The sequence below is a fragment of the Ursus arctos genome, unplaced genomic scaffold (assembly GCF_023065955.2).
Source record: "Ursus arctos isolate Adak ecotype North America unplaced genomic scaffold, UrsArc2.0 scaffold_16, whole genome shotgun sequence".
NCBI lineage: Eukaryota > Metazoa > Chordata > Mammalia > Carnivora > Ursidae > Ursus > Ursus arctos.
This window is the reverse complement of record NW_026622830.1, coordinates 49,684,086-49,710,950: the sequence shown is the minus strand read 5'-3', so window position 1 is coordinate 49,710,950 and position 26,865 is coordinate 49,684,086. Positions and strand designations below refer to the sequence as shown.

General features: G+C 43.7%; 2 protein-coding genes across 3 annotated transcripts in view; one reads left to right on the top strand and one right to left on the bottom strand.

The window, feature by feature from the left end:
- LOC125281391 (focal adhesion kinase 1-like) overlaps positions 1-26,865 on the top strand; it is a 353,460-nt gene that overhangs the window by 148,812 nt on the left and 177,783 nt on the right. The gene's annotated exons all lie outside the window — the stretch shown is intronic.
- LOC125281409 (ral guanine nucleotide dissociation stimulator-like) overlaps positions 1-26,865 on the bottom strand; it is a 123,657-nt gene that overhangs the window by 60,403 nt on the left and 36,389 nt on the right. The window contains exon 1 of one of the 2 annotated variants that reach the window (XM_057312748.1): positions 17,320-17,688. The exons of the other annotated variant lie outside the window; for it this stretch is intronic. The gene's annotated coding sequence lies outside the window, so the exon portion shown is untranslated. Of the gene's footprint in view, positions 1-17,319; positions 17,689-26,865 lie in introns of those variants that run through there. 2 annotated transcript variants of the gene reach the window in all.

Sequence of the window (26,865 nt, the reverse complement as noted above, 5' to 3'; positions counted from 1 at the left end):
GGGAGTGTATGTTTTAGGCCCCTCTTGTAATCATTTAATGCTGCCACGATGGTGCAAAAGCAGCCATGGGTAACATAAATGCACTGGTATGGCTGTGTCCAACAACTTATTTGTCAAAACAAGCAGCCAGTTCTAAGTTGTGGACCCCTGATCTAACGGAATGCCCACAGCTCTAGGAAGTAAGGTAAGATGGCATTCGTTCATTGAACAAACACAAAAGAATGTCTCTGTGTCAGAGATTCTTCCAGGCCCTGAGGATACAGGAGTGATACAAAACACAAAAAACCATGCCCTGAGGAAGCTTATATTCTGGCAGTAGGAGGCATTCAGTAAATGAGAAAACCAAGAGGAAAGGCTAATGGGGAATGCCCAAACAGGCAGTATTCAATTCTGACCAGGGAAGTACACCTTGCTGATAAGATGACATCCGAGCAAAGATCTGAAACAGGTAAGGAAGAGAAACACATGGACATTTGGGGGTAAAGAAATAAGCCATATGGACATTTGGGAGAAATTTGTTCCGGGCAGAGGGATTGGACCGTGCAAACTCCTTATGAGCAAGTCTGGCATGGTCAGGAAACAGCGAGAAGGCCCTTGAGTCTACAGCGAAGGGGGAGAATTGCTGCAGGTGAGGTTAGAAAGCGGGTAGGGTAAAGGCTGGCAGGTAGGTGGGGCCTGAGGCCATTGTAATGAGTTCCACAACTGGGAAGCTATTTGAGGGTGCAGAGTCATATTTTTAAAGCATCACTCCAGCTGCTCTTCTGAAGAGACTCTGGCAGGGATTGGGGGGGGGGGGGGGGAGTAGGTCACAAGTGTGGAAAGGGGAAGACCATTTCTGAGAATAACTGCACTAATCTGCGTGAGGATAATGGGAGCATCAGCAATACCAGCACAGGCAGTGAGAAGAGGCCAATGACTCTGGATATATTTGAAGGTAGAGCCAATAAACTCGGGTTTTGGCCTAAATAACGGAAGGCTGACGTTATCATAAGATGATTTCATGATTCACAGCAAACATTTTCCTTCTTTCTGTTTCTTTGGTATATTTTCTTCCTGGTATTCCAATCAAAACACAAATTGTATTAAAAGCAAGAAACTTTAAAATCTCAATCCTATTTTTATTGGTTCTTCATGATGATTCTTTGTAGTAGACTGCAAGAATGCAGAGTTTTCCTCTCCTAGCAAGAGATGTCTATTTCTCTATTTGCATCAGAGAGGCACGGAGCTTGTTCTGGTCAATGTGACATTAACAAACGTGAAGCAAGCACGAGTTTGAAAAACCTTATGCACCAGCTAAGCTTGGAACCCTATGGCCAACATCGAAAGGAGCTCAAGATAGCCTGCAAGCATGGAGTGCCCTGGTCAACAGCGTGCCAACCAAAAGACACGTAAATGAGGCCATCTACCACCAGCCGATGTGAGAGGCATGTGCAAGCCTAAACCAGAACTGCCCAAGAAACCCAGAAAATTGTAAGCAAAATGACTGGTTGTTTTGTTACGGCACTTAGCTTTGGGATGGTTTGTAATGCAATCTGTTATGCAGCACAAACTAACTGATACACTCTTCAACAACTACATTTTTTTCTAAAAGGACAGAAAGAGCAAAAGGGGAAAGAAGGAGGGACAGAGGAGCTTTCAAATGGGGTTTTTTGGTTTAAGGCTTTTTCTTTTTCTTTTTTTTTTTTTTTAAGATTTTATTTATTTATTCGACAGAGATATAGACAGCCAGCGAGAGAGGGAACACAAGCAGGGGGAGTGGGAGAGGAAGAAGCAGGCTTCCAGCAGAAGAGCCTGATGTGGGGCTTGATCCCATCACGCCGGGATCACGCCCTGAGCCCAAGGCAGACGCCCAACTGCTGTGCCACCCAGGCGCCCCATGGTTTAAGGCTTTTTCTTAAAAAAGGGATTCTAATACCTTTCTTTGCTATTTTGATTACCCATAATATCACACTTTTTTCCTCCACACACCTGTGAAAAAAAGTTAAGTGGAGCAAAACTAGGAAACAAGATAAAAGTCAGATTGTTTCGTATTTGAATTTTCTACCAATTTGGAAAAAAATTAAGCTCAAGATTTACGTCAATTTATAACTCACAGGAGAAAAAACTGAGCAATTCATTGAAAAACAAAAAACAAAACCCCTTGTTGGCATCCTTGGGCACGTGCCCGTATTTGATTGATGACCGTCTAGAAGCTGGAGCATTCTGTCAGACTCTGAGCCATCTGGTCTGTGTCCGAGACCGCCACAGCGCCTCGCACCACGTTCTTTCCCCTCCATGCCTGACGTCTGCCTTAGGTTCTGCAGAAGCGGTCAGGACACCCATACATTCCTCTCTGCATCCTCTTCTGTATACCTGACCCTACATCAGCCCACATCCCCCACCATCGTGCACCATCAGTTATCTCCCTTTAGTCAGCCTGCAAACAGTAAATGCAGCCTGTAAAGCCCTCCCCTGACCACGCTACGCCTTGAGTTACAGTCCCCTGTCTTCACCATCAAACTTTCTAAAAGGGTATTCTTGTGTGTAGCCTCCAGTCTCACCCCCACTCACTCCATCTCTCTGCTGGCTTAGGATCCCACCACTCACCTAGATTTTTCTTTCAGTGCTCAGTGACAAGCTCCTTGATGCACTACCACTTCCTAATCCAGCTGCCCCACAACTTTTGCATTCTTAAACATTGCCGACATTTCATTCCTTGAAATTCACTCTTCTCTGGCTTTCTGTGACAAACTGCTTTCCTGGCATCGAAGCCCCTTCCCAGCTCCACACACTGCTCCTTTATCTGCCCAATAAAAGAAGCAGTTACCCCAAATCCTTAACTGTCACTCTCTCTATGAAGAACACATCCCTTGGCAACAGCATGATTGCACCTCTCTTCTCCCACGCTCCCATTCCTACATTTTTACTGCCCAGCCAGAACCCACATCTGGGTGTCCCACGGGCACCACAACTCAGACTGCCAAAGCTGCACTCATCCTCCTACCTCCCGAACCTGGCTCCCCTCCAGAGTTCCCACAACTGTTGTGGCAGTTTATGAACCAGACTCAACATTGTGAAAGCATATATGCGTCCCTATGCCCACGGCAGCATTACTAAAATAGCTGAGATATGGAAGCAGCCCAAGTGTCCATCAACAGAAGAAGAAGTGGTACATACGTACGAGGGTATATTACTCCATACCATAAAAAAGTACGAGATCTTGATATTTATAACAGCATGGAAGTACCTAGACGGTATTATGCTAAGCGAAATAAGTCAGAGAAAGACAAGTGCTGTATGATTTCACTCACATGTGTAATCTAAAAAAAACAAAACAAGTGAATAAGCAAGCAAACAAAAAGCAGAATCAAACCTATAAATACAGAGAACGAACTGATGGTTGTAAGAAGGAAGGGGGTAGAGGGATGGGTGAAATGGGTGACGGGGAGTGGGAGGCACAGGCTTCCAGTTATGGAATGAACGAGTCACGGCGATGAAAGGCACAGCATATTGAATACAGTCAGTGCTACTGTAATAGTGCTGTACGGTGACAGATGGCAGCTACGCTTGTGATGAGCCAATCACTACGTTGTACATCGGAAACTAACGTGATACTGTGTGTCAACTCTACTCAAGTAAAAGAAAGATTTTTTTATAAATAAGACTGAGGTAGAAATAAGTGTGCTAACATGTAAGGATTTCCAAAATAGACTACATAAAACAAATAAGAAGGTGATGACGGCAGCTAATATTTACTGAGCACATATTATGTGCCATACTCTGTCCTGAAATCCCAGGATACATGTTAACCTGTTTGAGGCTGACAGGAGAAAGCTGAGTCAGAGAGAGGTGAAGTCACTTGACCAAGGAGCAACAGCTGGGAGAACAGCACCAGGATCCAAACCCAGTCTAGCTCCCCAGGCTACACTATCCTGTCGCCTAAATACAGAACAGACTGTGCAGAGTGACATTATTGGCTTGATTTTTCAAGGAATATTTTACACAGGTATATAAGAGATAAAAATCACATCTCTTCAAGTTACACTGAGCCAGAGATCAAGTCTCCCTCAGGTCTTTCCATTAAGAAACACAATATAAAGTACAAATGGGGCCCTAATTTGGTCGGTTCCTGAAACTGAGCCAACCACTGGCTCCTCTTTGCAATCATGATATAGATAAATTAATATGACCCTGACCAATCAACATTTTCCTGTGCTCATTCTTTTCTGGCAACTGGCAGATCTATCTCCACATTTTGTCAAAATCAGGGGTACTTTTTTTTTTTTTAAGACAAAGAGAAACTGTGTGCACACCAGGGAGGGGGGCGGTGGAGAGCAGGAGCAGAGGGAGACTGAGAGAGAGAATCTTATGCAGGAGCCCAGCACAGAGCTCATGCGGGGCTCAATCTCACAATCCTGAGATCATGACCTGAGCCGAAATCAAGAGTCAGACGCTTAACCAACTGAGCCACCCAGCCATCCCAGGGGTACTCTCTAATATATCTGCTTCTTGCCTCTTCCTGAAATTTGGGGTAACACAGCAAGTCCACCTCCATACTGTTACAAGCTTGGGCTGCTGTGTGGGTCCCTCTACATGGCCCCACAGCAGTCTAGCTTTCCTGTCCCATGGCCTGCAGTGTTCCCAGCCTGTCTTCTCATCACTGCTTGTTGCCACAATAAGGACAGACACGGGCCACATGTGCCCACCTTCTGCAAAACCTGCTTCTGCCACGGCTTCCACAGCTACTCATTTCGCTTCTCCAGCACCACTTCTTTCTCTTACCTCTTCCCTTTTCTGTCTCCAGTCACTGCTAAGAATTGGGGCAAAGGATCACACTTTTTATAAAGTAAGCCAAAAGAAAAGAAACGCTTTACAAAGAAAGGTCCTGAAGTTCAACTCAGGTCACTCCCTTGCTCGTCCCCCCCCTGGGGCTCCCCATCTCACCTTAGTTAGAGGTAAATCCCAAATCCTCAATGAGACCTACAAGCCCCACCTGGTCCTACCCTTTCCTCTCCCACCCACAACTCCTCCAACTCTACTGACTTCCATTAGATTCTCAAGCCTATTTATGACTCAGAGCCTTTGCACTTACTGTTCCCTCTGTTTGGAACACTACTCCCATAAATAACCACCAAGCTATTCCCTGCTTAACCCGATCTTGACTCTAACCCCTTTTCAGAGAGGCCTTCCCTGACCCTGCTGCCTAGACCAGCGTACACATACCCCATCAAGCTTCATTTTTCTATAATCATTACCTGAAATTATACATTTACTTGTTATTTATTGTCCATCTGCCCGAATGAATGAAAAGCTCATTAAACTGGAGGTTTACTTGGCACACAGCAAACCCTCAGTATCTACCTGTGGAATGACTTAAAAAAATGTATACTAACACAGATAGAATTCAAAGAGTGGCAAATCCATTTATTACAAGGAAAACCCTTACTTCCCTCAAATTAGATAAATCCTCAAATATAACTCCCACAGTCTTAAGTAGAACTTATAAAACGTCATGTAAAGTTTTCTCAATGCCCGAGGATTATCAACACAAAAGTCAATGCCCTTGTGATATATACATGGGCATGAGCAGAAATACGAGCAGTACTATTTTGTGTGGGAATGTATCAGAATGCCTTTCCAGAACTACTTTCTCAGGAATATATGAGCCAGAATGAGATTCCGTTTCTAGGAACGGGGCAAATGATATCCAGGCCGGCCAAGCAGAGTACCCCATCTCCCACGGGAATGGGCCCATGACCCAAGTAAAGCCAATCAGCATGGTCTCAGGACCTGGGGCCCTAGAGGAGCCACACTCTTCTCAAGGGTCACTAGCTTTCAGGGACCATCTCTCCTGCACCTGGAAGAGTCAGCCTGAGAACGAAGGAAAACCACAGAAAGGAAACAAATGGACATAGAACCAAGAGTGGAAGGAGTATTTTTCACCAAGAGGGAGGTCAAAAAAGAGAGTGGAGGTGAGAATGAGTGAGTGTCCTGGACTCCACTTACATCCCTATCAACAGTCATATGTACTTAAAGCCAAATGTTCCCCTACAGTAGTTGTGTGTATCATTAAATCTCCCCCTTTTAAGTTAGTTTGAGTTTCTGCCACTTGCAACCAAGAGTCCTCACTCATATAAATATGCTCAACATATACAGCTGACCCTTGAACAATGCAAGGATTGGGGCTGTCTGCTCCCTCCATGCAACTTTTGACTCCCCCAAAACTTAACTCATAACAGCCTACTGTTGACCAGAAGCCTCACCAATAACATAAACAATTAACACATATTTTGTATGTATGTAATATGCACATGATATGCTGTATTCTTACAATAAAGTAAGCTAGAGAAAAGAAAAGGTTATTAAGAAAATCATAAGGAAGATAAAATACATTTACAGTCCTGTACTGTTATTATAAAAAAAAATCCACATAGAAGTAGACCCATGCAGTTCAAACCCGTTGTTCAAGGGTCTATTGTACTATCACCCTGGTGGAGCAGAATGATTTTTAGGGGGAAAAAAAAAAACCTCAGCTGGTTAAACACACACAGAGCTGCTTGCCAGGGGCTGGAGGGAGGAGGGAATGAGCGACTGCTTAATGGGTACAGGGTTTTCTGTTGGAGTGATAAACTGCTCTGGAACTAGACAGAGGTGTGGTGATTACACAGCACTGCAAATGTTCTAAATGCCAGTGAATTGTTCACTTGAAAATGATTAATTTTATACTATGTGAAATTTACCTCAATAAACAAAATTTTAAACGTGAAAACAATGCTGCAATGCATTTCTTAATCGCCTTTAAGTAAACCCATCATCATTTCCTACAAAAGGAAATTAAGTCAAATGATATGTACATTTTTTAAGACCATTGGCACATACCAACAAATTACTTTCCAGAGAGATCATACCAAATCAGAATCCTATCAAAGGTGTATTGGAAAGCAAATACAGATAACCAGGAGGAATGATTAAGGGAAGAAACAGCAACTTTGCTAAAATCATCGGTAGATGCTTTTTTATTTGTAAGTTTATATATCCTAGATAACTGAAGTGACATTTAAAACATTGGTTCTTGTCATTTCTTCATTTGTGACATATATATGTATATTTTAAACATCTGTTCTAATTTCTCCTATTAATATGTAGGAGCTCTCTATGTACTGAGGTTATAACTACATCCTCTCCCATAAATTTCAAATATTTTTCCAGTTCGTTATTTACTTACTTCAGTTAAAATGATGTGTCTGTTTGGGTACATATTTATTTAAGGAGCAGAAAGAGAGGAATGGAACCATTCTTTCCAAAACAAATAGCTGCAACCTGACACACACACACACACACACACACACACACACACACACGAGGTGATATTTTACTTCTACCCCGAAGTTCAGCACAAGTTCTACTACATCAGCCGAACTAACCCAAACACATCCTTATCTTATCAGATATGAAGTCCATGGAAAATAGAGGTCTACACTGTTTGTTCCAGAAATATGACCAGACATAAATAAAACACGTTAATCCCTTTAAAAAGTTGTAACGAAGGAACATAGGTCATCTGTTCCCCTCTCTTCCATGCTGTCTTAAAAACACTATCAAAGATCTCATTGAAAGAATTTTTACTACTTATAACCAGTCCTTTTGGGGGGACAGTGACTCAGTTTCGGTTTCTGTATATTTAAATTTTTACAATAGTGTCTCTGCAATTTTGTTTCCATGAAAGAAGCCTCACCCAAGGCTATCCTTACCCACAGCCCTCTGGTCCGGCTGCCCCTCTCCCCAGACCTCTTTTCCCAACCTCTTCTCCCTTTTGTCCACACAAATAGTCCTTTCTCACAGCTGTTCCCCTTGGGATCAGAGGGTGGGTCTGATAATGAGTGAACGTACACAAGGGAGAAGGTTAGGGGGCTCCTTCAAGAGGCCTTAATTCTCGGTCTCAAATCACTAATGATGGGAACATCTGGCTTGTGAAAACAATCTTTGGTGCAGGAAAGCTTTTAGAAAATTTTCAAAACATCAGGTGGCTGCTACTCCCCCACAGACTTACACCCGTCTATTTGGAAATCACATTTTGGGTTTGTTTGCTTTTTTAATAGTTATTTATTCTAGACTTGGATTGCAAGTTCTGGCATCCCCAACACTGTGTATAGCCCCTGGCACATATTCTGTCTGGATAAAAAATAACTGCTAAATGAACAAGGGAACTCTGGAGCCAGCTGCCTGGGTTCAAGTCCTGACTCTGTCACTTACCAGCTGCATAACCTTGAACAAGATTCTTATCCTCTCTGTGTCTCATCTGTAAAATGAGGATAATAATATTACCGATCCCATTTGGGAGGATTACATGAGTTAATCCATGTAAAAGTATTTCTGGCAGTGTTTGGCACCTGGAGAGTGCTGATTAAATGCTAATTACTACGATTACAAATAAGGAAGTATGTTACCAAAAGGAATCAAGATGAACAAGAAGCTCTTCATGTTCTCAGTGTATTTATCAACTAGTAGGTGATATCCTGCAGACACAAAGCCAAAGGCCATCAACGCCAAACGCAAAGTTCCAAATGCTGTGGGAATTCTGAGGAAATAGCACTTCAGGGCGGAGGGATAGATCGAGTTTATGTGGAAGATGGAGTGTGCTCGTGCTGTCTCCCGGAAGGGTTTTAGACGGTAGGATGGGCAACACCTTCTGGGAAAGGGACGGTGTGTCACTTTGGGCTCCCGGAGAAGTAGACACCAAGACAGGATTACACATGTAGGAGACTGACTGGGGGAACTGTCTGTGAAGGGAAAGGGGAGAGACCTGAGAAGGCCGGGAGAGGATTCAACCACAGTGCAGGTCTGACCCCCGGCGAAGGAGAGGGGGATGGAAGAAGGGTTGGGGAGGAAGAGTCTCAGACTCCAACTCAGTCCTGAGAAGGTCTTGACCACACCCATGCGGAGTCCTCAAGCCAAAGTCACCCTTCAGAGGCATGTGGCTCTTGCATGAGTGGACCACATTAGTACTCCTGCTTGCTCAGTAACTGCAAGTAACCCGAGAGAAGCCTAGCTTTGGCTAAGCTTTGCTGGTGAATCAGAGAGCAGCAGCTGGAGCTATTAGTCAGTCATGATCCCCACAGCAGAGACCTGAGTGGCACATTCTCACGGCTCCCACGCTTGGGCACAGGCAATGTCACTAGTACCTATGTGTCCTTCAAACCATGGTTGAAGTTCAGTGAATATGTACCATCACTTAAAATCAAACACAAGACAACATAAAAGGGCTCCCTATCTTTTAAGCTAAACCATGGTTGCAATAGCGAAATTACGTATTTACTGTTAAAAATTACAACTACTTTTAAAATATCTCTCAGATGTGGTTTCAGTTTCTAAAAAAATATAAAAGACATAAAAATGGTTATGAAATACCTCTTTTGTAAAAATCACAGTTAAAAACTTGAAATGGGCATTCAGAACTAAGTCAGAAACAAAGCCTGACTAAGAATCCAAAAGGTAAGTCCTTTCTGAACTGGTAGCTTAAGGCAGCATATTGATCCAATGAGAATATTAGAAAACATTTTGCAAAAGCACATCTTACGTGAGGTTAAACCGCATTCACGGCAAAAATGGAGAAGATCAAAATTACCCCTAACCACTAGAGCCACACCCAGTAGGACAGATGGCCCCATAGTTGAGAGACACGAAAGAAAGAAGACCACTGAGAACACAGCACTTCCCTGGGCCCACCTGCTGCACTCTGCGATACATGGTCACTGTGCGGAAGGCCAGACAATATGTGCACTAGCTGAACTGTCCTCGTTTTATATATATACATTCCCTGGCTTCTGGCCCAGTACTGAATGCATAAGTTAAATGCATTTATGAGGGGATGCATGGCACAGGAGAGGGAACAAGACATCCTCAGTTCCTATCACCTCACCAGCAAGAAAACTGGCTCAGCAGTTGGTTGGCTCTACCTCTTACCTTCGCAGAGAAAACACAAGCCATGGTGTGAGAACTCTCTCCACATCTAGGACCCCATTCTTAACTCCTCCAAGTGGCCTTAGAGGAAGCAGTGTCCCTCTTGTCAAGCCTGATCTCCTGTCCCACACTCTTGATCCCACTGAAGACCCCGCCTTTCTCCATTTGTATTCCCTTTCTCTGCATTGTTTCTTCAATTTTGCTCTTTTATTAGTTCCTTCTTCTACGTATATCTACACGGAAATTTGCTCAGCTCTTAAAAAATATGAAAAGCATATCCACACATATGCACCCACCCACCCATCCTTGATCTGGGATTTCCCCCCTCTCTTTCAGGCATATTAATCTGTATTCTTTCCATCCCATGACCCAGAAATAGGACTCAAGCTAACTAAAGCTAAAACAGGGAGTTACTGGCACCTGCGACCGAGACGCTCAGGGGTGGAGATGGCACAGACATTGGGAACCTCTCAGCTCACACAGGTCCAGTGCACTCGTCTCACCCTCCATCCCTCTGCCCCACTTCCCTTTGATTATGAATTCAATTTGTGGTGGGTTCCCTCTACTCTGGGGAAAGATGAACGCTGGCAGCCCGTGCTACACCCTCAGGGTTTGCAATCCAAAAGGAAGGAAGCTCTCACTTTCCCGGGACCCATGTTTCAAAATCAGGGAGTCTGACACTCTCGGGCCACTCACCAAGGGGACACATCAGATTTGGCTCCTATTCTCTACCTACATCTTCCCGGTTCCCAACATCTACACACATCACAGGATAAAAGCCATTGTACACGTAACTCCATGGTGGCCACACCATGACCTTCACACAAGTTCCTCTCTCTGCAGTCCCTTCGTCCCCGACTTGTCCACTGGGAAAACCCCGTATTCGTCATTCCAAACCCACCTCGGACCTCATCTGCCTCAGGAAGAAGCACTGGCGGCTCTCCAAGAGGCCTCTCTGCTGTGCCTCCTCTGCACCGTGCGTGTGGCCACCTCTACGGTTTCACCCGCTCCACCGAGGCACTAACACCTTCATGGGAAATGTAGCTGCTTCTGTGTCTACCTCTCCTATTAAACCAGAGGTCCTGGGCTTCTGCCTTATTCATCTCTGAACACACAGCCCTCCTGAGCAAACAGACAGACAGACACAGACACACACACGCACTCACTCATACACTCTTGAAAAAAATGTCTGTGGAACTGAAACTTTTTTAAAATCCAAAGACAGCATAGTTGTCTACCACATTTATAGATTACTAATTTTACAATACAATAACATATTCCTCCTTTAAAGCATAATTTAAAAAATTGAATCAATTTGCTATTTTGAGAGTCCGTTTTTTAAATAAACAATTCTCTACAGTTTTATCTATGGAAAGATCAGTACTCTAAACAGCCAGTAAAAGTATTTATGCCCAACTGCAAGTAAAGCACTTACAAACAAAATAAAAATACAAATTACAAAAGTTTACGTCAAAATATTCTGGGCCGATCAATTAGCTGTTTTCCCAGAATAAAAGGAGCAAGTCAACCATTTTCAGTTGTCCCAAACAAACCATCTGAGCTCGACTGGACTTTTATCCTAGGTTCACCCTTCTCTCTTCAGAACTCCAGACATCCCCGAGCCCTCGAGGCAGGGATTGGTGTATGTGTGATACACATATCTGTGTCCAAAGTCCATCTTACATCTTAGAAGCTACAGATATAAAATGTCAGTAATTGATGAAAAATTAGCAAAGGGAGCCTTATGGCAAAATGACTTTGCTTCAAACAAGGTTGAATGAGAGAGACAAAATAAGACTGGCTGAGGAGCCTGAAATGACACCTCGGGCTCTGCTCTGGTTGTAGAAGGTCCTTTGGCACTAACGTCCATGCAAATATTTTTACCACCTGCTAGGCCCACCAAGGGCACAGAGAGGCCAATGAACAGCAAAACACAAAAGGAGTCTTTTTTTTTTTAAGATTTTATTTATTTATTTGGCAGAGATAGAGACAGCCAGCCAGAGAGGGAACACAAGCAGGGGGAGTGGGAGAGGAAGAAGCAGGCTCATAGCGGAGGAGCCTGATGTGGGACTCGATCCCATAATGCTGGGATCACGCCCTGAGCCGAAGGCAGACGCCCAACCGCTAAGCCACCCAGGCGCCCCCAAAAGGAGTCTTTTAATCTTCTGCCATGCTGAAATCGAATATAGCTTCAAGTCTCCCTAGAAGAATCTAGTAAAACAGACCAGGAAGAGAGCAGCACAAGTCAAAGCAACATTTTTGGGAGACATGCAAAAACTCTAGGGCTTTTGTTTACATATTAACATTCACTGTGGTGGGTAAATATATTTTCTGATATATAAATATACTTTTGAGTCAGATAACTAGCAGAGGCATAACATGGGCTTTATAATCAGGAATCCCAGCTCTGCCACTTCCCGACCGGGTGCTCACAGACAAGTAGTTACGCTCGCTGGGCCTCAGTTTCTCATCTACAGGTTGAGGGTAGGAACACAACCTGCATCAGAGGTTGTGGGAAGATTTGATGGAACCATGATGACAATAAACAACCATACCACAGCTTTCTATCCTTTTATTAAGTTCCAGACCCCATGTCCAACAACCTCCTAGACGTGTCCACTTAGATCTTGCCCTTTTCTCAAACTCAACACCCCGAACACCAAATTCACCTTCCCCTATCATTAGCCAGGATCTCCTCCTAACTCCTCTGGCCCTCTCCCTGACACTCCCGTTCTCCAAAATGCCTACCGCCAATTATCAAATTACACGAATGTGTTTATTGCCACTCGGACTACAGTGGAAATGGTCGTCTCAATCCTTGCTGCTGGCAGGCTCATTGGGAGCAACACTTAGGAAAGAGCACAGTGAATCAAGTCAGAAACACGTTCAAACCCAGCCATTTGACTTCAATGGATTCTGTCCTAAGGAAATAACACAAAATATAGAAAAAGCTGCTTCCCAAGATGTTTTGAGTGGTATTATTCATATCAGAGAAAAAAGTACAAAAGAAAGAGAGAAAGGAAGGAAACAATTTAACAATCCAGGAAAGGGTAAGCTAACTTACGGTACACAATTTCGACAAATGTTTGTAGTTAATAAAAATGAGAGGAACATGCTAATAATAAAATAAGTTTAAATGGCAACATTTAAAATTGTCATTGAACTTGTCCCTACCTAAAGCAGCAGATGCTTTAAAGGAAATATACCAAAATGTTCCATTTTACTCTGTCAATATATAGAGAGTATTTGTGAGAAACTGTTCTCTCTTCTGTGTCTCCAAATATTTGGCCCAAGCCCGATGTCACTTGATTTGCCTGGACCATGGCCTCTTATCCCAGATCTCTTCTGCTTCAGACTGATCACTCCTCGCCTGGCTTCTACAAACCTCTTTCATCATTTCACTTAGGCAACCACTAGCTCCTGCTGCATTGGTCCTTTGAAATCGCACCACCCCCTCCATTCATGGAGCACCTTAGTTCAGACCTTCCTCATTTGTCTCTTCCCTTGCTGCCAGCAGTGTCACCTGTCCCGTCACCCCCCAATCCAATTTCCTGGCCTTGCTAACAGGCAGGCAGCTCTCAAATCTTATCATTTGACCTACTAAGAGTTCTTCAAGCGGGCCCTCTCACCTGCAAGGTAAGATACAAGCTTCCAACTCAGACAAACAAGACCTTTTCTGATCTGGCCCCCAAACTGCCTCAGCTTCTGCCCGTCCGGCCACCACTCCTCTCCCCCCACCAAGATCCCCCAGTCCAACTCATTCTCCTGTCCCTACCCCTGGCCTACATAGCACTCCAGTCACGCATCTGACACTGTGAACACCCTTGGGGCACGAATTCTCGCACTGCATCTCATGACCAACATCACCTTGTGACTCCCTCACTGGACTGGAGGAGGAGCAGCCTGGTGTTCCTCACCTTTCTACATCGTTGCCACGTGTATTTCCACTACCAGCTCCCATCTCCCCTTGCCTGAACTGTCTTCCTGCTGCCCCTCCCAAATTCTAACTTTGCTCTGTCCAGTGTGCAGCCACTAGCCACATATAGATACTGAGCCCTTAAAAAGCAGCTAGTTTGAAATGAGACGTGCTATAAGTGTACAAAACACACTGGATTTCAAAGACTTGGCATGAAAAACAGAACGTAAAATATATTAATATCCTGTATTGATTACCTGTTAATATGATACAGATTAGATCTGCAGGATTAAATAAAATGTATTATTAAAATTAATTTCACCTGTTTCTTTTTACTTTTTTAAATGGGGCTACTAAAAAATTGTAAGTTACACATGTGGCTCAGTAGTCTAGCCATCCTTCAGGGACCAGCACGAGTAAAACTCCTTCAAGACGCCCTTCTGTTTGTGCCATTCTTAATGATCTTTTTTGATCCCTTGAAACCCTATAATGGAGTCCAACATATAAGCCACTATCTAATTACATACCATACTATATGCTTACTATTACATCAATTCTTCTTGCTACATCAATACCATTTCTATATGGGGATTTGTAGTGGGTACCCAACTTTTAATTAAGCATGTAATCTTTGCTGGAGCAAGATAGCAATGCACAGAATTTTTTTTGGTTTCTGGTTTGTTTTATTTACTCATTTATTCTTCCATTGATGATTTCAACTATGCAGGGAGAAATGGAAGTCAGGGGACCTAATAGCTCTTTGTTCTACCTGTAATTAACACAATACATATAGGCCATTTAGTCCGTAGCTTGGCCCCATGTAAGGTCTGTCTGCGCCTCAGTCTCCCTCCTTGTCAAATAAAGTTAATAATTTCAGGCCAATCTACAATATGTAGCCAGATTAAAGTAGCTAAGCAAGTTCTAACTGGAGCCATTACCATGAATGTGTATCTCTCAGCCGATTGTCTTAAACACAGACTAATTTCTATAAAGAGAGAACAAATTCATAGCAATTATCAAAATATAAAGGGTGGTGTGGGAAAGTACCTATCAAAATACTTGTCCTAGCCTATTAATGATGGGATGCAAGCAATGGCAGAGGAAACTTTACATGCCTGCTGAAAGCTGAAGTAGTTTATACATTATACTTGGAATAACCTTTACAAGGTAGACATTACCATACCCATTTGACAGTGTAAAGAAACCGAGGTTCAAAGACAGGCTAAGTAACCAGCCAAAGTGATGCAGCCACAGGCTGCAAATCCAGATCAATGGTATCATCTTTGTATGTAAAAAAGAACATCTTTATTATCGCTTGAAGACGAAACAGGTGAAAAGCAAGAGTATTACATAAATATGCAAATAAAAATACAACAATAATGTCCATTCATTTCCTTCAAATAGTTTTCTTGATCTTGGCTAATTCCTGTCTTTCAGATCAGGAGGCCATTTTTTCTACATAGACTTTTAAGTAGCAAATAAATAGTGTATATTACGTGTCAGGAACTAGGACCTTAATGAACTGTTTAAAGTCTTTACACCACAGTTGTTAGTGTTAGTTTACGTTAGACATGACTAGAATTCTTCAGACACATTGACAAAAACGTAGTCCCTACGGATAAAGATTGCAAAAATAAAGTACACTGGGTCATTCCACAAACAAATGCATCCACAAAAAACAACCTAATATCAAAGAACCTCTCTATGGTACAAAACTGAAGTCATAATGAGCTCAATGAAATGAAAAAAGAAAGTTCCTCAAAATAAGATACTGCACCTTAAAGTGAAACCACAATTACAGAGCCTTGAAAACGAACTACTTTCGCAGAATGGTAACAATGTACTGTGCATCTCTAAGAAGCCAAACTGATCTAGGTTTAATTGATTCTGCCTTTACAAAATGGAGCGAACTTAATCCTGCAGACCGAGGACAAAAGTTTGAATTCTCTAGCACAGAAAAAGTCCCAGAGCATCAAATGCTTTAAAATACTGTTCAACTTTCCTCTATCAAAAATGTCCCTGCAGTAGGTGTTAATCAGTCACTACTAAGAACTCTGCACAACACAACCTGTGTGTGCATGAGATTTTACTACAGGGAGGAGACGCTGCAGTTTACCAAGGACACCACACTTCACTTTCAAAAGTCTTGAAAACTAAAACTAATCCCTCTTAACAGTAAGTAATTAATTTACATTTCATTCCAAACTGAACAAGATAGTGTAAATCTCAAGGAATCCGAGACTGTGAATAACTTGGCAAAACCGTGTGTGTGTGTGTGTGTGTGTGTGTGTGTGTGTGTGTGTGTTTCCTCAGAGGTACTTCGCAGGGTACAAATAGAAATAATTGGCAACTTTCAATCTCATGAGCAAGATCTTTATTTAAAATTCTCACATATAAAATGAATTCTTTTATGTCATATTTCTTCAAGTGACAGACACATTAAGACTACGTGTCCTAAATCAGATGCTTTTTCCTCATTTTAAGAATAAAAAAGACATCTAGAAGAAACAAGGTGTCCTTCTCTCAGCCCCTCAAAACACTACAGACAGCAGAGGTGTTTAGTCCTTCACAAAAGTTAAGGCTAAGTAGGGAAGAAAATAGAAAACAAAACACAGCTCAGCAAGGCAGAGATCACATGCAGCAGGTGACAGGAAGCCTCGTGGACACTTCACAGCCACAAGGATGAGCTTCATCTCAGGTTAACAGCGGGCCCCCCTGGGCTCCACAGAACCTCCACCCCGCAGTCCATAAAAACGAAAGAAGGCAAATAACTATCACTGCCATCCTGGCAATAAAGAAGCAGCCGCCTCCTTGAACCCAGGAAAGCCACCCCTTCCTCCGACAGGAGGAGCCCACGTCACACCAAGGACACGAAGAAACCCAAGCAGCCAGACCCAAAATAAAAATAAAAATAAAAAGAGGAGCATAGGAAGAGAGATGACAGCTAAATTAAATTTATCCTGGGAGCGCTCCGAGGCTCAGTGTATTTGAAAACTCCGACTCAAAAGTAAAAATAAAATTTAAGGACAGGGGGCCCACAAAAGAGATGACAGTTCAATTAAGTCTGTTGTGGGAACACTTGGAGACTCAGTCACTTAGGGCGTCAGAGTTAAAAATTAAAGTTAAAAAACGAGAGGGGAGGTGACAGTTCAGTGTGTGCGTGTGCGTGTGTGGCCCAGGAGCACCTGGAGTGCAGGTTTGGTGGGGAGGGGAGAGAGTCAAGGCTCGGCCGGCCTCGAGGTGACCCGGCGTGAATCCGGGGTAAGTTTACACTCTGGGCGACAGGGCAAAGCCCCAGGGCCAGAGTGCCCACTGTCGTGGAACAATGCTGGGCCGGGAAAGTAGGGTCTCACGCCACCCCCACCGCACCCCACCCCCATACCGTCCGCATCCCAGGCCCGACCCTCGTCCGGCCCACGTCCGGGCAGGTGCCCCCGAGCCGGGCGCCCCAGAGCGCTCCTCACCCAGCGGCGCCCGCAGGTGCTTCAAGCGCGTCAGCACGTCCTTCTTGGGGTCCAGCACCTTCTGGGGGGACTTCTTCACATCTCCGTGGCTCCTTCGGGAGAACATCCCGCTGCGGGGAACCCGGGACCCGCCGGCGGGGCAGGAGGCGCCTGCCCTGCGCTAATCACTACATACTGTCTGGGTTGGTGCGTGTGGCGCGCGGGCCACTCGCCGCCCCCCGCCGGGCTGCCGCCGCTGCCTCCGCCGCCGCTTCAACTATGGCTCCAGGAAGGAGGGGCGGGCCGGGTACGGCGAAGGGCGGGGCAGGAAGGCGGTGTCGGCGCGGAAACTACGGCCCCGCCCCGCGGGGGGCGCCGGTCGGCCCTAAGAGCGCGGCGCACACGCACGCGATTTGGATCCGCCTCGCGAGGGCGCGCCTGGAGCGCAGAGTCGGCACCGCGAATCACAAAGGAGCTTGGAGCATGAACACGCTGTACTACAAGTCCCAGGATGCATAGCGACAGAGCCCTCCAATCAGGGTGGTGTGTCTTAGGCACGATGGAAGTAAATGGGCTGGGTCTGAGCACGTCATTCCTCCTCAACTTGCTGTGTGCCGCACGGCCTTTAGGGAAATGTAGTTCTCCAGGGAGCGAGGCGCGGTGACTTACCTTTCCGGTGTCCCCCAAAGGCTGGATGGCCTCTGACCACTCCCCTCACCCCGCACCCCCACCCCCATCCCCACCCCCGGAGAGGCCCAGTGCTCCCAAAGCTTCACCCCTTGGTCCATTCTACCAACCGAGGTTCCTCTAGTATCACTTGAACAAGAACATCTCAGTAAGAAAATTTCAAGGCTTTTAAAATGAAAACTATTTTGCCTTTTGACTTCTAGATTCACACCAAGGAGGGAAGTCCCTTTGACCACACTAAAACCAGAGGTCCAATTTCACCCTAAAATAAATGGGTTTGGCGTCAGGAAGGACATCCCTAGACGCTGGGTGAGGAGTCCAGCCAGTCCCCTTGGTTTGTGGGGTCCAGCTTCACTTGGGGTATTCGAGTCCCTTGCTCAGAGGGCTCTTTAGGATCTTGTGTCTTGCTTTGCAGGAAGTGCATGTTCTCTGTGTTGTGCAAGGCTGCATAGCAATCCAGTAGCAGAACCAGAACCTGAGGGACCTGACTCTCAGACTGGTATGTTTTGTAAGGCTACGAGCCTGTAACCTGGAGCAAAGCTTTGAGATGGAAAATGGCCTGGAGATTCCTTACAAGAGATCTGTAGGATTATTTACTGGCATCTGGATCCTTTGATGCTCCAAATTTTGACAGCATTGGAGCGAGTACTTAAGCTGGCTGTTTAAAATCATATGCTTTCCATCCAACTGGGACAACACAACTTTTTCTCATTCAGGGGAATCTGTAAGTTGGGGGAAAAGCCAGAGATTTACATAGCTTTTTATTCTCATAACTAGCATAATATATGGCCTCTAGAAGCACTCACTTAAAGTTTGTTAAATAAAATGGAATGAAAGCTAAAATAGTCCTGTTTATCTCATCCAGGCAAGCAAAAACATATCTTCTAGTTGTTAGAGCCTCTCTATTTTTAGAGTTGTCAAATAGCATTGATAGAACCAGGATGTATTCATACAAAGGAATATTATTCAGCTCTAAAAAGGAATGGACTACTAATAAACCCAATAACATGGATGAATCTCGGATCTAGATATGGAAGCCCCACACTCAAGATGATGCCAGCCTGGGTCCCCAGATGACATCTCAAAAAGGGCCACAAACCCTCCAAAACTGTTGCAAGAGAGAACTAGCCTTTTCTTTTAAGGCATTTTGAGTGCCTTTGTCACAGTACTTAGCCTGTACCTGGTTGCACATAGTACGTCAGAGTATTCGCTGCCCCATCCCCTTAGAAGATATCTTTGATTGAAAAAAGTAGGATGCACTTGCCTTAGGGAATTCAAATTGTCTATCATACAGCAACCTGCCACTGGCATCGAACATTTATTGAGGACCTGCTATGTGCAAGGCATGAATCTAAAACTTGGAGATGAAAAGATGTATAAGATGCAGTCTCCTGTCCTCCAAGGCTTTCAATCTAGTTGAGGGGCAGAACAACTAAATAAATGAAGAGATAAAGGACAACATACAGTAAATATGTGACACTGTCAAAACTTGGTAGTATTAGAAACAGGTATCCATGCATTAAATTAATCTCATCCATTACACCTAGCTTTTACTTACAGATGAAAATGTAGAACTCCGGGGTGCCTGGGTGGCTCAGTCAGTTAAGTGTCTGACTTTGGTTCAGGTCATGGTCCCGGGGTCCTTGCTTAGCAGAGAGCCTGCTTCTCCCTCTGCCTCTGCCTTCCCCCCGCTTGTGCTCTCTCTTTCTTCAGTTTGGAAGGATTTGGGGTTTTTTCAGATTGACTAAAATATCTTGTGCCTGCACATTAATCCCAGTTGTGATAAATATTCTATTAATTCTAGTATATGGAAAAATTCAACGTCCAGCTGCAGATTCTCCTATCAGATGAGCTCACGGTGCCTGTGCTCAGGAGTCAGATCTCTTCGCGCGTCAGACATACTGCGCATCTTCATTTGAATGCTATTGCCCCCGAGAGCCAGCCCCTGGGCACCCCAGGGACACAGACTATTTTTATTGATCATTCGACTTTTGCATTCTTAGTTTCTTTAAAAAAACAAAAAGCTACGACCTAATAAATGCAATTTTTCTCTAATATCGGCTTTTACCCTGAAATGCTGAATTCATTCAATGTGTATGTCGTGCCCCTGAGAACCTGCACCTATCTAAAATCCCTAAGGAAGAAGGGACGCCCCTCTGTGAGAATGAAATGCCAAACTCAACACTTACGAAACAAGAAACCCAACGTCCTCGTTTTCCAGAGGATGTATTACTGTACACACTGGAAATAGATTTTCTTCTCCTCCAAAAACATTTCCTAATAGTTTCTTTTCTTTCCAAATATCTGTCAAAGGAAGAGATCTAATACTTACCTTTGAACTTGACTATAAATCATTTTATATGAGAATTTCACTTCAGGACAGACTTGAAAAAGTTTTTGAAAATGTACTAGCCATGTTGATATGTCTGATGGATGCGCGATAACAAAGCAATGCCTTAAGGGAAAAGAACCTAATCGTTTCTCTAAATTTAGTCGAGCAGATGTATTCACAGCTGTGCATTTCAACCACAATGTCATTTGCTTTGGATATATTTTCATGTTTTTAATCGTCAGAATAGTATTAATATTTCCATGGTGAATCGTGGAAACACGTCAACATTAGAAAAATATAAGCCCATAAGTAAGTATCAGAAGAACTTTTATAAATTAAAAAAAAACCATATATTTGAATGATAATGTTGGAAAAATCAGGAATCATGGAAACTATCTAAACAGTAAATACAACTTGAATAGACGGATGATGTACAAAGGCTAGAGAGAGATGAAGTTTCATAGGTGAGAAACCTGTGAAAATGTGCTCATTACCTCACCTCTTCCCCCAATACACAAAAGGCCACCATTAGGTTTAATATTAGATAAGATTTACTCCCTAACTTAGAACCAGGTGCTAGATTTTCTAAAAATGAATGTAGATTATAGAATGTCAACAAAAACTATTCATTCAAAATGGAGAAACCCATCACACAGTTTTACTTATACATTCCTATAATTTTCAGAAAAATGAATCTCAAAATAATTCTTAGAGAACAATAATGCCTATTAACCACAAAACAAGAATACAATTTTTTTTTTTTTTTTTTTTTTGCTAATCTACATGTAAACATATGTCCTAAATGGAGAAAGCTTTTACCTGATGTCTCAGACAGCATTTTCAGTTTTAAGCAACAAAAATTGACTGGCTTTTTAGGTAAAGATGATTCATCCAAAGAATACCAGGCTCCCAAAATCAATGGGAGTTTGGAGATCCAGGCTTGGAAAATAACTAGAAAATTAGATACCAAGGCAGCTCTGGGAGGCCTGGACAAGTCATAGAGCAGAGCACATGGGTCAGCATACCAAGGCTTCCGTGACAAGGAAAGACCTCCCACCGTCCTGCTCATCTTCAAACTCAAAGTCTCAAGAACGTCCGGTTGGCTAAGCCTTAGCTGGGTGCCTAGCGCATGTGTCCACCCACCTGGCTGCCCTGGGTCAGAAAATCTGAGGTGCTATCTCTCTAGCTAAGCCGCTTGTATACCAAGACTATAAAGATAGGACATACCCCCAAAGCACAATGGAGCGTATTATTGGAGGAAGGGATTTTGGATGCTGAGCAGCTAAAATAACAACAACAGTAAAGAGTGAACCATAACAAAAACAAGAACAAAGTGAATCATAAGCGATGATTTGTTTGACATAAATTAACATATGCCCTGGAATATGAAAATGATTTATAATTAAGATCTGTACTTTAGTACAAGATGGAAGACACAGTTTACTGCTGTCAGTAAATCTTTAAGGAAGACTTACATTTGATAGTTTTTTCCCCAAATTTTAACTGGGAAACCACTGATGTCACTTAAGATATAGGATATGTGTGAATTATGCAATTACTAAAATCATCATAGTGACTAATTGCAAAGAATTGAATCATGTTGTTTCTGTGTAGTCAAAACATTTGAAGAATTCAAATGCCACAGGGAACATTACTAAGTACCTCCTTTTATATTATCCTTTTTACTATGTTTTTATTATCCTTCTTTTCTCTGAATTGAAGAACCCCTCCATTAGCCACACTTTTATCATGTTTTAAAGTCCTTTTTGGTAATCTTTTTGATCCAATCAATAGACTTAACTGAGTCCCTACTCTGTGCTAGTTTATACACAGCAATGAAGTTACAAATAGAATGAGGATACAGTCTCAATCCCCAGAGTAGTCATAGTCTAGCTGAGAAGCCAGATGTAGCCCCGACCTCAGAGAGCTCACAGTCTAATGTGGGAGATGGACACCTAACTAGATAATAATAAGTAATAAGAGCAATGCATGCAGGACATTTTGGGAGATACCAGGAGGACTGGGCACTAGAGATGAGGGGAGTATCAGAGAAGGCTTCCTGGAGGAGGTGACACCTGAACTGGAGAAAGGAGATGAGCACACCACAGGCGGGGCAAGGGGGAAAATGCAATGGGCTGTGTGAAGATCACCAGAAGCATTCTGGTGTGGTTTTGTGTGGTTGCCACCCAAGTTTGTGCTTGTGGTTGTACTCGGCATAATGTAGGGGTTGCAATAATGGGTGTGTGTTCCTGTAGCCTTATAAAAACAGAGGGCCAAATGAGAGTAAAAGGTGATGATGCCAAAGCTGGAAGAGACAAGTGAATTTCTTTTGACTCTGTAGAAGCAGGATGGGAAGACAGCAAAAGCAAAGGCTCTGAATCTCAGTCCTTCCCCCTTACTAGCTGTGTAATCTGAAATGGGTTGACTCAGTTCTCCAAGCCTCAGTTTTCTTCATCTATAAAATGGAGAGAAACTCACGTTGGGCTATTTATTCTAAGGAGTAAATGAGTATAAAAAGAATTGAACACAATGCTTGGTACAAAAATGTTGTTCAATGATGATTATTATTTTTTTCTTTTCTCCTCTACACCGAGAAAATACAAACAAGGCAATTCTGCTTGCTAAGATTGTGCACACTTGATTTCTAAATGTGTTGAATAGGAGAGGTTTACTCAGCTGTGGTTTCTCGTGGTTTTACATAATCGAATCTGAACACCATCAAAACAGGTCGAAGTAATATCCCAGAACCCTTTATTTCACACATTTGTTACAAGTACTCCTCGGGAAGGAGGAGCATATTCACTGATGCCGCCATCATACCAGGTGAAATATTGCTCTTTTCCCGGTGGTCAATGATACCGGATTAGGAATGCGGGCTAAGGGAAAGGACATAATGTGTGACTCAGCAGTTTGTTTCGGGGCATATTTTACTTCCTCTGATTCCTGTAAGACCAAAGCCATGAATACTTTATGGGTCTTCTCAAAAGTTATAGTCATAATTCAGATGATTATAAATCAGATTATAATAAATCAAATTAATAATTTCGCTATAACAGTCACAAAACAACAAAGTAACGCCCTGCAGTGTGAAAGGTTTGGTTTAAATAATCTATCCAAAAGATGCGAATTGACATTTTTCTCCGTCACTTAAATATTCATTTTAACAATCAAAATAATAAGCCCCCTTTTTTTTTGAGCCTTTTCACAATCTGAGGCTTTTCTCATTCATTCATTTATTTACAAAGCATTTGCTGAGTTTCTTTCTGATGGGCATTTATTCACTGAATAGATAGAGATTAAAAAAAAAAAAAAAAGGACAAGATCCCTGTTCCTGAGGTGCTCACTATCTGGTTGGGTAAACTCTCCAAAGATGACAGCTTACAAAATAAATATGAAGCTGTTTTTATTTTTAACTTCCAGAAAGTATTAAGAGAAGCCCCTCATTTACTTTACCTTTGTATAATTCTGCCCTGCTCCACCTCAGCCCTGGGTGGGATATTGCCTACTATAGCTGTAGGCGAAATAATTTCACCTAATTGTCGAGTGTCATCAGCAAGGAAATCCTGGAGTCATAGAACGTGTTGAGAGTAAAATGTGACTGACAGGTGTATTCCCTCATTATAAAAAGGAAAAATAAGAACCAAAGTTGGTTAGTGGTTGGTTGTCCCCAGACCTGGGGATGGAAACATTTACCTGAATCCAACATGTGCTGGTGGCATTAGGGGGGCTGGACAATGCCATCTCCTCCCAGTACCATATTGCAAAGCAATTTTGTGCACCTTCTCCCATTCAATCCTCAGCACAGCCCGTGAAGCTGGGGTTCTCATCCCCATTTCATCGAGACTAAGAGAAGTTGTGTGGCTGGCCCAAGGTCATCCAGCTCACAAGAAGCAGGTCAAAAGGACGAATCAGAAGGACTTAGATCAGCAGAGCATAAGAAGTAAATAAATGACCTGGTTGGTCTCCTGGCAGCTGGAGATCAAGATAGACCAGTTCAAAAAGAGTGGGAAAGACTCATGAAGGAGAATGCAAAGGCTTGCCCGGGAACTAAAACTTACCAAGACTTTACTGCCTTTAGAACCAGAGGCTAATTTAGAGTTTATCCAGGCAAACTTCAGAGTCAGGTCACTTTTCCAAATCTCTAAAGTTAATTAATAGTCAAGCTAGGTAAGAAGTTCAGGTGTCTTGATTCCTGGGCCAATGTTCACCTTAACCACATTATTTGCTGGCTAGAAAGGTCAGTGGAAGCTCAATTTTTAGTAAAAGCTGGAAGGAGAGTGGGCTAATCTTTCACAATGGTCGTTCTCAACGAACCACAATCCCAGTGTTTATACCCCTGTATTTTTCGTTTCCCCTTGAATCTGAGCTGATTCTGGAATCTTCTTTAACCAATCGAACATAGAGGAAGTGACAGGGTCCCAGTTTCCATTCTAAGCCTTAAAAACGCCTGCTGGCTTTCATTTTTGCACACTGGAAGAAGCCAGTCACCATGTAAGAAGTTTGACTATTTGGAGATTGCCACCCTGTGAGATGTCTAATCTAGCCACGTGGAGCAACCACCTAGAAAGGAACTGAAGCTCCTGGCTAACAGCCTCAGCTGAGCTTCAAGCCAATAGTTAACACCAACTTCCCAGCCCTGAGAGCGGGGCCATCTTGCAAGGACACCCTTGAGCCCTAGTCAAACCTATCAGCCATGTAGAGCAGAGAGGAACTGTCTTAGCCAAGCCTTACCCAAATTACAGGATTGTGAACGGTTAAACGGAAAGGTGTTGGAGTGTACCACTAAGTTTGGAGATGATTTGTCACATACCAATAAGTAGCTGAAACAGAGAAGGTGTGTGCTGATGGCCCCAAGGATCTGGAACTAACAAATCCTGAAGACTTATCTCCTCAGCTGGACAAAGCCACACACTGCATCCACTGGCTTATCTCTAACATCCTTCGGTTCTAAAATTCTTTGAGCTTGTGACTCTCTGTGGCTCATCCCTGTGACTCTAAACAAGCCTTGTGTCTACATGATAAAGAGATTTTTGCCCCCCACCCCGAAGATGACTGGCCTGACAGGGATTGTTTTTCTCACCAAGGATTAGAAATGTAGGTGACAAGAAGGGGGGGAGAATGGTCTGCCAGAGGTCGAGGCAGACAGAAGAAGAAGCTCCAAGGGTTTGGGTGCTGGCAACAAGGAAAGAAAATTCCGAGTTTGTCTCCACAAAGGACATCGGGAGGTATTTACAGATTAATTAAGCGAATATCCATAGGAAAAGCACCAAGGAGCCTGAGATATGCAAGTCAACAGAAATTGACTCGAGACATTAACTTTTGATTCATTCCATATTACAGGAAGCACTGTAAAATGTACTGGACTTGTAACTAGTTCCTTGCAGCTGGTGAGCAGGCAGGAGCATAGATGGAGCTCCAGAAGAGTCAGGAAGAGGGCATATCATTTATCTATATCACCACAGTGTTGCGTGGCAACCTACCACAGAACTTCAGTGGCCTACGACAATAAACATTTATTCAGCTCACAGGCCTGTGGGGTTCATCCAATCTGGGTCAGGCTTAGCTGCTCTTGGCTGAGATCCCTTATCTTGGCTGATCTGGTGTCGCTGATCTAGGGTGGCCTTTCCTGGGACAACTGAGGTAACTCTGCTCTGGTCCATATTTTCCTCATCCTTTTCCTGGGACCAGGGACTAGCCTGGACATGTCCTTCTACTGGTGATGACACAGGGCAGAAGTGAGCAAAATCAATCGCACAAGCCGTTTTAAGCACTTTTAAGCCTGCCTGTCATGTTTGCCATTATCCTATTGGCCAAAGCAACTCACAAGGCTAAGCCAAGAGTGAGAGGAGGAGGGCAAAAGGAATAGATACAGAGAAGGGTTAAGAATTATGACCATTAATCAATCTACCATGGAAGTTATTTTGTAAATATCAACCTTCACAATGGAAAAGGGAGCCTTTTGAAGGAGCTCTCAGGTCTGAGGCGGCAGCATTATTAACCCCTGGGTCACTGAAGCAGAGGAAGCCTGCCTCTTCAACAAGGAGTGACTGCTGCTAGGCATGATCCTCAGTCCTTTTGCAACGTGGTTGTGAGCACGCTATGACGGCGCACACGCAAGTTCTGTCTCTCCCCAACGCCCGCTTTATTCAGTCATAAAGCAAGGTGAATATAATGATAAAGCGGGCTCAAGATTCCAAACTAATGACATTTCATGATGTGGAGAGGGCCACGCTGACACTTCTGGACAACCTGCGCCTCGTCTCCTCCTTCCACGCCCACAACCGCACGACCCCGCAGAATCTGGCCATGTGGTTCGGTCCTGTGCTGCTGCCTGCGCGCCAGGCGCCCGCCAGGCCCCGAGCCCGGGCCTCACCAACGCAGTGGACTTCAAGCGCCACATCCAGGTCCTGCACTACCTGCCGCAGGCCTGGCCAGATCCCCGCAGGCCCCCGGAGCCTCCGGACCTCGCCCCATGCCTGCGGCCCAAAGGGCAGGCGCCGCTGCACTTGCTGTTCGCTGCCCCGAAGTGGTGGGTCGGCCCCGCGGCC